The sequence below is a fragment of the Crotalus tigris genome, unplaced genomic scaffold (assembly GCF_016545835.1).
Source record: "Crotalus tigris isolate CLP2741 ecotype Arizona unplaced genomic scaffold, ASM1654583v1 scf7180000017739.2905288, whole genome shotgun sequence".
Classification (NCBI taxonomy): Eukaryota; Metazoa; Chordata; class Lepidosauria; order Squamata; family Viperidae; genus Crotalus; species Crotalus tigris.
Window position 1 is genome coordinate 159,703 of NW_024096605.1, and position 11,882 is coordinate 171,584.

Genomic DNA, 11,882 nt, shown 5'->3' on the forward strand with positions numbered 1-11,882 from the left:
GGAGCAGAGGGAGGGGGCGGGGGCGGGAGGAGCGCCGCGAGGGGGCTCGCGCACCGCTGCTAACTAAGGGGAGCCGCTCGCGCGCGCGCACCATCGGGCGCGAGCTCGTCCCAGGTCTTTTGGCAGCCGGCCAGGCAGCGGCCCGGTCGGCCAGGCTGGGGGGAGTTTTACGACGCTCTTGGCTCGGGCGGGACTCCCAAAGCAATCGCTCACCGGCGAACGACGCCGGGACTGCCCGCTGCCAAGTCGGGCAGCTGCAGACAGTAAGGAGGGCGGAGAACAAGGCGGGCACCGGCCTTCCCAGAGAGTGATTGATTTAGGGCTGCTCCGCTTCCGCCCCAGCGCCGGGCTGAGCCGGCGGTGGCCCTCTATGTGAGGTCATTTGCATATGGTGACCTCCTCTTGCCCTGTCCTGGGGCTCTTTGGGAAAGAGTTTTCTGCAATCTTCCACATCTAAAATAATTTTCTTTCCTCTCCCCCCCCCCACAAACGAAAAAAGAAAGTTTTTTTTTAACTGTCTCTGAGAGGAGCTAGATCTAGTTATTCAATTAAGCAGTTGGAAGTGCCAGGGTGTCAGTGGGTCCCTTTTCCTGCCTTAACTGGCAACCCATGCCCACAGAAGAATGTGTCACAACATCTTCTCTGTGCCAGCCAAGATTGCTCATTGCAAGCCAGCCAATAAGCGTCCTTAATTGAAACTGCAGCCAACGAATGAGAACAGCTCTCCCTTCTGTGTTATTTTGCTACCCTGGAAAAAGGGCAATTTGCACCATCCATCAACTTTGGAAAATTGGTTGGTTAAAAAGCAGTCCGTAGCATGAGTTCCCATGGTTGATTGCACTGCCCTGCTCCAATATATATGGCTGGGCTCTACTGTTTGTGGAGGAGAAGCTGTCGATCTAATCACAGATTTGGCGACAGGATGAAAAGGTAACCATTCTCATTGTTTGTTGTGTCTCTATGACCTGTGATTAACATTATCAGTAGTTACTGAAACAATGTATCAGCCGGTTTAAAACTGATTTCTTTTATGTCATATTGAATTGTGATTTAGGATTACAGGGAGGTTTCTATTAGTGTAGTAGTTAATCTCACAAATGGTCACATAATTTGAATCTGCACTGTTCAAAGTGATACTTCTATGGGAAATGTCTACAGTGAGGATATCAAACATACAGGTAGTCCTCAATTTACGACTACAATTGAGCCCAAGATTTCTGTTGCTAAGGCCATGGTTAAATGGGTTTTGCCCCATTTTAGGATCTTTTTACCACACACAAATCACTGCAGTTAAGTGAACAAGACTTCCCCAATTTACTTTGCTTGTTGGAAACCAGCTGGGAAGGTTATAAACAGTGATCACATGACCCCAGGACAATACAGCTGTCATAAATACATGCCAGTTGCCAAGTGCCCAAATTTTGATCACATAATCATGGGGACGCTGCAACAGTCGTAAGTGTGAAAACTGGTCATAAGTCATTTTTTCTACTGCTATTGTAACTTCGAACAGTCACTAAATGAATAGTTGTAAGTTGAGGACTATCCGTAGTTAAAAAGAAACTTGGGAGGAAATTTTTTATTATTATTTATCTCGTGTATGATGGCTAGGGTTTTTTGTTGTTTTTCATTAAAAAAAAGGAAAGGAACAAAGTTCAAACAAAGTTGATTGGAATATCAACCAGAGAGGAAAAGGACTTGCAGACTAATGCCAAAATCTGGACAATTATAGATAAGCTTAACAATAGTTTAGAGGAAATTTGGGGAACTTCTAGTACTCCAGACCTTGCTGGAAAAGAGGTGTGGGACACTGGAAATTGAGATTTAGCAACATCTGTAGGTCACTGGTTTGCCAATCTGTTGAGGCCATAGCTCAGGGGTCTCCAAACTTGACAGCTTTAAGACTTCTGGACTTCAACTCCCAGAATTCCTATGCTGGCTGAGGACTTCTGGAAGTTGAAGTCCACAAGTCTTAAAGCTGCCAAGTTTAGAGATCCCAGCCATAGCTTATCTATTGTTGAGTGAGTAAAACAAGCCAATGTCACAGTTTTTCACTTTTGCTGATTTCCTAAGCCATGGTTAAAAAGTCGCATTTGTACCCATGGTACATCACAGTTATCAGGAAAAAGAAGCAAGATTTTCCAGTTTATTTCTCTCAGCTCTGATAAAAAAAAAGAGAACATCAGAAACGCTTATGACTAAACATATATCTAATCCTTGAAATTATAATTTAGCTGTAACAAATCAGCATTTAGAAGCAAATCTTCCAACATAGAGTGTCCCTATCCGGGGCCAAGGTCAGCCTGCAGAGTCAAGTTTTAAGATTCTTCTGGAAAGCCAAGACCTGCGGGTCTGACCTCAGCTCCAACAGGAGAATATTCCATCAAAGCAACCTGGCAACCTTGCAGTTTGCACAATAGTGGTGTTACCGAAGGGCCTCCAGAAGTGTCTGCACACTGCATTCAGTACCACTTGTAGCTTTCCAATATTCTTCAAGGTAACCCCATGTAGACTGTGTTGCAGTAACACCATATCTGTCATGGTTCCGACAGATGAAAACTCTTCAAAAGAACTTTGAGGCATTGTTTACCTTAAAGAATCTTTTATTCGAGAAACAAAGTATGGGCACTACATAGTTGAAACCAAAAATGAAATTCCCCTCCCCTGGATACAAACTAACAAAGCACAATTCCCTCCTCCAACAAACAGTCATAAATCACATCCCCCAATTAGCTTGAAGCATGGGCTTTCTCCCCAGCTCTCCAGCCCGCCAAAACTCTATCAACTCTGGGCCCAATGACCTTGGGTTCCCATGGCTGAGTTATTATTGTTATGACTAGCTGGACTCTCATCCACATTCCCCCTCCCAGCATCAACTAACTCTAAAAGCAGAGTGAAAAATGGCTGCATTTCCATCTGTTGTCAAAGCAAGAACATCCAATGTTAGCAGCATTGACAGTATCATCGAGACAACAAAGTATGAGTGACTGAGAGCATATACAGGAAAAAGCTTCTTTCCAAAGAACTAGAATTTTCCATCATCCACAGCAGAGTAATGCTGAGGGACAGTATTAGGTTGACCAGAGGAGATAGGACATACCTGCATTAGCCTAAAGTGGTCAATATCTCCAATAGAGATTATTTCCTGGTTGTGGGGAGGGGGAGTGGAATTTTTTAGTCTACATGGCCAGGCTCAACTTCAGGCATGTCAAACTCACGACAGCACATGACATCACGCGACGTATCATGACTTTTTCCCCATTGCCGGCAATGGGGTGGGCGCCATTTTAGTATGATACATCCAGCCTGCAGGCCGGCAGTTTGACATACCTGCTCCACTCTGTCTTGTTCATTAGGTGAGTGTTGCTGTAATATTTTACTGCAAGGCAAGTTAGGGTGAAGTGATTAGTACATTTCCCTGCTGGTGATAAAAACACTTACCAATTGCATTCCCATAATTTTCTAAGACTAGTAGTTATAGTGATCTGTTTTGGTTTGATTTGCAGAGTGGATGGGGGTACTCCTCCTGCTTTACCCTTCTCCATGTGATGGATTTCCAGCAGTGCTTGAGCTCCATGTATCAAATATTACAGGTGATCCATTGGGTGGAGCTGATAGGCAGACCATTGGACAGTGTGCTTGTGCTGCAAACAGTTTGGCATGCTGCATGAATTGTCAGCAGCCAAAGTTCCCCATGGAGTGGCCTTCCAGTCAGTCAAGGAGGCTTTTTTTCTAAGTGTTATCAATCCAGGTAGAAAGAAATGCCCAACAGCTAAATCACTCTGGGTGGTGAAAACTGCTTAAATCAAAGTGGCCAACAGGAGCTGGACTGCACCTTCATTGAGCTGATCTACCTCCTGCTGAGTCATCAGCTCAATGACTACTGAAGCATAGATACGTATCCTAGAAATAAGAAGGCTGGCTTATGTCAGGAAAAGATGGGAAACACCACTCCCACCCACATTGATTCAGAAAGAGACAAAGTTGTTGGCTCCAGCTTTGGGCTAGGGATGAGAGGAAGGCTGTGTGCTGAGTGCATGACCTTAAACATTGGTTAATGAGGCATCCGTGAACTTAATTTAGAGAGACATGTAAACTCAGACTGAGTGATTTAATGTTATCACACTGACCAGAAGCACCTCACCATGGTATCAGTCCTATCCTGACATGCCAGTTATTGAACTTGGTCTTTCTGCAACTAAAGCACTTGCTCTACCACGTAGCTAATGGAAAAGGTCTTTGGCTAAGTGTGTGCTTAATTCTTTACTACGGTAACACATCCTGACTGGAATCTGGCACTGTGACGTACATGGTGAGGCTCTAACGGGAATAAAGACAAAAATAGTTGCGCTAGGCTTGAAACCTGCCTACTCTCAAATTAACTCCTTTCTCAAATCCTGACTTAGGTCTCTGACAAAATGCAGAGATATCTGCACAGGTGAGGACAATATTGTAGCAGCATGATCAAAATCTCACCCTGATGATTAAGTGGATTATTACTATAGAAATGACTAATAGTTATTATTTGATATGAGTAAAAAGTTGGTATTATAACTCTATGATGTATCTTATTGCACCGAAAGAAGTTGGAAGTCGCTCTTTTGTTTCTTTTCTTTCTCCACTTCATCTCCTCTGCTCGCTTTCCTTTCCCTTTTTTTCCATTGTCTTTATTTATATTTGTATTTTACATTAAGAAAATCTTTTAATTAAGAATATAATTGGAAAAAAAAGCTCCAGCCCTTTTGTACACGTTTTACAATACTACAGACATGTGCAAAGGGGACAGAGTTTGCAGCACGACAGCCCCACAATGCTTTTGTCCTTCTGCAGTCCCCCATGGCTCTGATGAAAGCATATATGTGCATAATCCTCTCTATTTGTTAAATACCTCCTTGTGTTTGATCCTATGGAAAGAAACGTACCCCAATGAATATTAGGTTGGAAACAATCTTCCCCAGCTTGCTGCCTTTCAGAAGACAATTTTTTTCCCAGAATGGGCTTTGCTGTATTGTGATCCAAATTCTCAGCCTATTCCAGCATGTCTGGAAAGCACCAGACTGAGAAAGCTCGGTTTGATGCCTAGTTCATACACAGGTCTTATATACATTGTAGACTGCATAATACTGCATGCATCCATTTCTTTAATCTCTCTGTTAACCCTGGCCAAGAGTGAGTAGGTGTAGATGCACCAGCTCCAGTCATTGTCTTTTGTTTTTTGGATTTAATTAAAAGCCTCTCAGTAATTCCCTCTTTTACCAATTGGCTATTTATAAAGGCTTCATCATCTTAAAGGACCTGATTTTCCAGATTCATTCCTTTTTCTTTAAGGTTATGCCCTCTTGCTACCAACTTTTCTAAACTCCTACATGCTGGCAGCTGTCTGAGAGGAGTCCCTGTTTTGCCTCAGGCTATGATATTTTGCAGCTGTGTTGTCTTCTGTATAATCCTAAACAACGCCCCATTACTTTTTTTTTTTTGTCTGAGTTCATAAAACAGTAGCCCAAGGGATAATTACTCTATTAAGGCTAAGAAGCACCTTTCTAAATATTTCTTGGTCAGCAATGTGAATTTTTTGAACTGTGTTAGAAGATTTGATTGCTTAAGAAAAACCACTGACAGAACCATTTTAAGCATCTTTCCTCAAGCTTGCTCCTTTTCGTGTATGTATTTATTTATTTTTTGCTCAAAAAATTAATGCAATTATTCTTTTTGTCTCTAGCTACAACTGAACATCAGTTATTCACACAACATCCAGTTATTAGGAAGAACAAACAAGCATGCTGCTACTTGCTTCTGGGTTGCTCATTTTTGCTTCTTCCTGCCCATAAGATTGTATGAGCAAAGCAGGAAGCCTGTTCTCCTTGCTTTGGTCTTTCTCTCATAACATTTCATAAAGTTGGATTTGATCTTGGCTTCTGATTTCTGATTGGCTTAGACAGGAACAACCAGGAATCCCAGCTCAGAATTAAACACCCATAAATGGAGGGTTTATAAATGATTAAGGCACCAAGCTAAAAACCAAGAGACTTAGTTCTAGTCCTGCCTTAGGCATGAAAGCCAGCTAGATGACTTTGGGTCAGTCACTTTTGCTCAGGGTTGTTGTAATGGAGAAAAGGAGGAGGAAAGAGATGTGTTAGATATGTTCACCACCTTAAGTTAACTCTACAAATAACAGAATAAAGCATCTTTAAAAAAATCCCATTAATAGGAGGAATCAAGCAAAAATAGTTACTCAACTGATAAGGCAGAAGTTCTTTTTTTAAAAAAAAAATGTATTATATATTCCAACAGAATCATTGTAGATCGATTGCTTGTATTGTTCAGTGTCTGTAGGCATCCACAAAAAGTGCCAAGGGGACGCAAGGGATACAATGTAACACCACTGCACAAGTGACATGGCTTTTGTCATTGGCATCAGTTGTGTTGAGCACCATGTGCACACATCGTAATGATATAGTTCATATGTCATCATCACTTATAGACAAATGTCTCTGTGTAAAAATTATGAGTTTCACTAAAACAGAGGTTCCCAACTGGAGGCGTGAGACAATATTCCAGGGGGTGTGAAAACTTGGGCTTAGAAGTTTCAAAATTATAGTGTATATGCATAATTCGTTGCCGTTATTTCTAACTTTTGTAAGGGGTGCGAGAATATATCAGAAGCGTTCTAGGGATGCCGGGGATAGAAAATGTTGGGAACTGCTGCACTAGAATAACTGTTGACAACCACAATAATATCATCAAGCAGAAAACTTAAAAATTAAGGAATTCTTGAGCAACCTATTTTTAACCAAATACCATCCTTTCTACCCATGTGTTCTATCCTAATGCTATCCCTTCATTTCTAGTTTCTCAACATGACAACATTAACCGAAGAAGTGTTCCATGATAAACCATACTTCAACTGGGAAAGCATTAAAAGATTCAGAACAAATGAAGATAACAAACTACAGTTATTTTTCTGATGTAGTTTTTTGATCTTAAGGCAAAGTTGCTCAAAACATCCTTAAGAAAGGAAAGGGCTGTGTAAGGCCAGGGAACGCAGCTGCATGATATGTCATATTTCATCTAATTAAGCAGAGATACGTCTAACCAAACAGCAGCCATTATCTATTTCTGGTATCCATTGTGTTTTGGAATTACGTAGCCAATTTCTATGAGCGTGAGAATATTATTAGATAATTGCTAGTGCAGAATAAGAATAGATCTACAAGAAGAAAAGCAGTTATGTTTACATAGCCAAAAAGCTCTGCTCTTTTTATCAAGACCCAGTTGGGAATAACTGGGTGAAATATATCACAATTATTTCCTTTCTGACACAAAAAAATATTGTAATAGAGATTAACCAGCAGCTCCTACCCTACTGGAATATGTCCAAATTTCCTAATTATCTCAGAAAAATTATGTGGTAGGTCAGCATTTGGTAAAATCCTTGTGTCAACAACTAAGAAGTTGAGATGAAGGGCTGTTTCTGGTTACTGTTCTAGCAAATAAACAGGTAATTTTTAAAATTCCATTCAAAAAGGAAAAAAGTCTACTGTAAATCTATATCCACAGGCCCTTTTGGATTATCCCTCTTTGTTATGTCTATAAGATGATGTCGCCTTGGACCTGCCCCATCCTTAAAGCATCCTCCACACATTCCAAGTTCATATCATTGGATTCCAGGTGCATTTGAAGCTGCAAGGCAGTTTAAGTCCTCCCAGGGCTGATTAAAAAGTCCTTCTCCTTAGAATATAAAGGGCAAGAGAAATGCATGGCAGGTACATCACATCCAATTCTAATGTACTAAGCAGTGAACAAAAGGTACTTATTCCAAATTGTCAACATATTGGTGAAACTTTGCAGCCAGGAAACTTAAGACCTACAGGAACAGATCCAGTGGGAAAAGGCAAATTTTCCTTGCAGATGGTTGGAATTGCTGTTGTAGTTTTCCAAAACCAGTTCCCAGAGATTTAATTCTACTTCGTCAAAGGGTCACTAAAAAACTAGAAACACCAGTTTCATGGTAGGTCAACATCACTGCTTATTGATTTATATGGTGATATTCTATTCCTATTTCTTGTTGGGCCAGTCAATTTCTCTCAGCCCTGGGAGGAAAGTAAAAACCATTTCTGAAATCTTGCCAAGAAAAATATAGAGGCTAGTCCAAGCAATCTCCTGGAGTCAACACTGCCTCAAAGGCAACAAAACAACACAACTGCCCCACCTCCAAAAATATTGCTATTTTTCTCTCCTTGATTTCCTTCCCAAATCAGCAACATATGGACTGGGCTTCCATTTCTGAGTAGCAATAGGCAGAATATAATTGCAAAGATGTGCATGTGTTTTGTAATATTGATGATGAGAAGGAGACAATTTGTATTTGTACCATTTTATAAGGCCTTGGTAAGACCACACTTGGAATACTGCATCCAGTTTTGATCACAATATAAAAAAAGATGTTGAGACTCTGGAAAGAGTGCAGAGAAGAACAATAAAGATGATTAGGGAGGCTAAAACATATGAAGAATGGTCACAGGAATTGGTCTAGGGCAGCGTTTCCCAAACTTGACAATTTTAAGGCATGAGGACTTCAACTCCCAGAATTCCACAGCCAGCAACACTGGCTGTGGAATTGTGGGAGTTGAAGTCCACATGCCTTAAAATTGTCAAGTTTGGGAAACACTGGTCTAGGGAAAAGAAGGAGAGGCAACTTGATAGCAGTGTTACAATATTTGAGGGGCTTCCACAAAGAAGAGGGGGTCAACCTACTTTTCAAAGCGCCAGAAGCAAGACAAGAAACAGTGGTTGGAAACTAACCAAGGAGAGAAGCAACTTAGAACTAAGGAGAATTTTTCGGATAGAGCAATAAATCTGTGGAAGGACTTGCCTTCAGAAGTTATGGGTGCTCCCTCATTGGAGGTTTTTAAAAAGAGACTGGACAGCCATTCATATGAAATGGTATACAATCTCCTACTTGAGCAGGGGGTTAGACTACAAGCCTTCCAAAATGCCTTCCAACTCTTGTAGTTTTGTTATTCTGTATAAAATACTTAAAGCTAAAACAGGTTACATTAACACTGACTCTAGACAACACACAGAATTTTGGCCATATGACCTTTAGAAAGTGTCACATGTTTTCTCAGATCTATACTGAGTTCACTGGAGTTTACTCTCAGGTAAATACAAAGATCAAGTTTGGACCCAGAAAATAAAAGTCCAGTTTTATTATTTTTATATTATTCATATATATCTTGCTTTTTCAGCCCAGATCAAAAGAGTTGTTGCAAACTGTTTGGAAAAGCCTTCAAGCTTAAAAGAATTAAGGCCTATTTGCAACGAGATATAAACAGCATCAAAGAGAAACCACAAAGACCCAAGGTTTATAATTGAGTAACTAGAATAAGGAAATCCTCTACTTGGTTACCTTCCTCAACATCCTTAGAACAAAAACCTTCTTATTTATTCTCTATCAGAGAAGGAAAGTTACTTACTCCCTAGCAACATGGCGAATGTGTTATAACTTCATTTTTCCTGCTTGCAGAATTATTTTTCTGCTCCCTTTTCTTTGAAATGATGAGACTTGATGAACTGTAGATTATTTTACTTGGACAGTCCTTGGTGTCCTCCTCAAACCTGTCATTGAAGTTAGAGCAGCTGACATGCATGGACGATCCCTGCCATTGAGCAAATCTCTGACAGCTGATTCTTGCAGAATGATTATTATAAATACTGTCATTCTGCTGGCAGTACTACAGATAAAAATCGATAGATAACAGTACCCCCGAATTCAGTTCAGGTATCATCCCCTCCTTTTGCGTTCTTCAGATCTTATACTAAATACTTTGGTTGCTCTCAATAACCCTCTCATGTTTTGCCAGTAACGCAGAGTGGGATCAAATGTTTTTATCTGAAATTTTCCATCAAGCAGTATATTAAAAATGAAAAGAAATATTCTTCCCTCCTCTCTCTCTCTCTCAAAAAAGTCTAGACCTGAATTTGGAATGTAGATAGAAATTCTGTCCAACTGGCTCCTCTACAAAGAAGAGATGAAGATCCAATGGATTTGGAAACAAATGGACAAATCCTATCTGTTCTATGACAAGAGCTATTGTATTTTTTGGGGGGGGGTGTCCAGATAAATGGATTTTCCACCTGCCAGTTAGAATCTTGCAAAAAAAGAAATCTTTGCCTATACCTGTTCCCAAACCTGGCTCTAATATAAAACATCTGGATATTTTGACTGTTTCCCTGTCTTCCCCTCTTTGCAACTCTCCTCTTTTATATAGTAGTCTAAAAAGCTCAGCAGGTGTGAAATCGACCAGAGTTAATTAGCAATAAATCATCTAAAATTATCTGTTCCAGGCCACTTGGTTTTTGTTTATTGTTTCCGTGACTTGTCAGTTTCAGAAGAGCAACTGCTTTGAAGCAGAAGGAACAAAAAACAATGGCCCTATCTTAAGCATTGAGCAAATCACAGGTCCTAGGGCACAACATTGTTTGATCATCAGGGAATTTGTCTTTGTCAACATCAGGACTGTCACTTCATCTACTCACTCCCTCATCTCCTAGTTGAGTGTTTCTCAACCTCGACAATTTTAAGGCATGTGGACTTCAACTCCCAGAATTCCACAGCCAGCATTGCTGGCTGTGGAATTCTGGGAGTTGAAGTCCACCTGCCTTAAAATTGTCGAGGTTGAGAAACACTGTCCTAGTTGAAGTTCATTGTGTCAATAGTACAGGTGTGCAGGAGGGTTGAGAAATGAGTTATCATATAAACATCCCAAGAATGCAAATTGTTCAATGTGCCCAGTTCTGTCAGATCTCACTTAATGAGGGGGAAAGATAGCATGAATTTGAGCTCCCTAGGCCTGAAGTATGAAGCCTATGGTTCTTACAAAATCTAGTATGCCTGAGGGACAAGAGTACTTTCAACCCATCCCTTTCATTATACCTGTGTGTGAATTAGCTCCCAGAGCTTAATTTCCATACCTATGCATGTTTGACACTTCCCAGATACTTCAAGAGATGTCTACAGCTTGTCTGGCTTTGATAACTTTACTTCCTTAATTGTCATACCACCCCCAAAAAAAGTTTTCATTTCATTCTTGGTGCTAAGAAGATACTCAAGAATGGCAAGAAGGACTTGCCCCCAATTCTGAACAGCAGAATACTCTTAATGCCAAACACAGTAAAAATAAATAAAAATCAACCCCTTCTGTTCTTAACTCTACTGCGTAAGCACAAAATTTTTTGAAACTCATGAGATGGAGGGAAAATTGGAAATAAATTTTCAGAAAGTTGTTTGGAACTGCTAGAGCTAACTCTGCTCTAGCAGACGAAGAGAAATTAAGCAAATAGTCAAATGGGTAGGGATGCAGAGACATAAACCTGACTTTGCTCCTATTCTTGCACTAATCATCTGTTATTAGACAATGATAGGATTACTCAAACAGTCTGATAATAAGAGTTATCCAAGGACTATTAGCCTAGTACATAAGCACCATATTAAAAATCTAGAATCAGTACAGACCTATTCCCTCTTGCTTTGTTATTAAATATTTACTTTCATGAACAGGAAAAGACAAAGGAATTAGCTCATTGCAGAAACAAATCAAATAGAATACAGGATTAGAAAGGACAAGAAAACAATAAAATATGCTGACACTTTTTCTTCAGAATGGCCAGAACCACCCAACTAATTTCAAAAGCCTTCAAATAATTTTTAGTATATAGGTAGTCCTTGGCTATGATGGCAGTTGGGACCAGAATTGCTGTAGCTAACTTATAACTCAGTGGTTCTCAACCTGTGGGTCAGGACCCCATTTGGGGTCGAACAACCATTTCACGGGGGTCGCCAAAAAAGGCTGTCCGCCATTTTTTCCCCCTTTTCTTTGGCC

General features: G+C 40.4%; 1 long non-coding RNA gene across 1 annotated transcript; it reads left to right on the forward strand.

Annotated features, from left to right (window-relative positions):
• Positions 1-152: 152 nt before the first annotated feature.
• LOC120306464 lies at positions 153-11,562 on the forward strand. Its single transcript, XR_005556291.1, has 4 exons — positions 153-930; positions 9,249-9,375; positions 9,969-10,553; positions 10,678-11,562. It is a non-coding gene; the product is annotated as an uncharacterized LOC120306464 (long non-coding RNA).
• The last annotated feature ends 320 nt before the right edge of the window (positions 11,563-11,882 follow it).